We start from the raw sequence: 1,310 nt of genomic DNA, 5'->3' as shown, positions 1-1,310 counted from the left end.
TTTCATAAAGGTCTTTAAATCACAAACAAGGAGAAAGATGAACACCAGCATCAGCCCTGAACCATCTTCCCAATAAAGCAACAGGTCAAAATTTGGAGTCTATGACATTATCATAAAAAAGATTTGTCAGAGGAAATTTATGCAGTATTTTTTTCTACTAACTTCTGCAAGATCAAACCATAGGCTAAACTTGAAAAAAGATTTATTTCAAATTACTCTACAGTGTTTAATTAACATCTATAAGAGTTGAAATTCCTTTGGAGATAGCCACCAAAGAATGCTGGTTGGCACTATCAGAATCACAACACTTGTTCTATGTATTCAGGTAATACAACATCTTGCCTGATTTGCAGCTCACCTCCCTTTTAAATGGTATTTTTAGTCATTGAATTTTCTTTTATTTTACTGGCCTCATCCTACTCCTCTGCGCCTCCCCTAGGGTTGACCAATCTTATCCTAAACTCCAGCATCTGATATACTTCTCAGGTATCTGTCACTTGGCCACCAGGTCTGCCCAAGCATGGTCTGTTCCAATATTGACCTTGTCTCTGTTCCATGTGTGTGACTTAATGTGTACCTCACTCACTAGGACCTTCCCTGATGGTGACTGCTGGCCTGTGCCCAAGAACCATGCTCTGGTTACAGTATCATCTACTGGCCTGTTCTTCCCCTAGTCCCCTCAGACCACTTCTCCCTTCACCTCCCTGAGCTACCGATCTCATTGTAGGTCTAACTCCCTCTACTCCCTCGTGCCCTGCTGCAGGTAATCCATTCCCGTTCATTTTTTTATTATTGTTTTGAAGGCTGCCAAACAGTTTGTTAGAGATCAATCACCAGAAGAACAAGAACTTGGCCCGAAAATAAATAAAATCTGTAACTTATGCCAAATCCTAGATACAGGTAAATGATTTCCAATTGTGTTAACACTCCCAGAATTCTCAGGGAGTGAAATTCATATTACCTTTGATTCATTCAGTTCAATAAATATTCGTTAAATGATACTTTCTTATAATTCTCTTGGCAAAGCTGAAAATTCAGTCTTCTAGTTTATTTTTTTTAATTAAGGTAAAATAAAGGTATGAAGGGAAACCTCTTCAAAAGGCAAATGCTTTAATTATAGTAAATCCATTAGTAATTTCTCACAGTTGAACACCAAAGCATACTGAACTGTCAGAAGCAGAGTGATAGGCATGTTCCTTCACAAGATGACAGAGCAAACTGCAATTAAAAAATTAAGGATGACAGAATGTGGGCTGTGCAGAAATAATTCAAAATCTTGTTTTCTTCCTTCTTTTGGCTGGTTCAGCATT

This window comes from Propithecus coquereli, unplaced genomic scaffold (genome assembly GCF_000956105.1).
Source record: "Propithecus coquereli isolate 6110/MARCELLA unplaced genomic scaffold, Pcoq_1.0 Scaffold103, whole genome shotgun sequence".
NCBI classification, from domain to species: domain Eukaryota; kingdom Metazoa; phylum Chordata; class Mammalia; order Primates; family Indriidae; genus Propithecus; species Propithecus coquereli.
The sequence above is the reverse complement of the archived record's forward strand: the minus strand, read 5'-3'. Positions refer to the sequence as shown.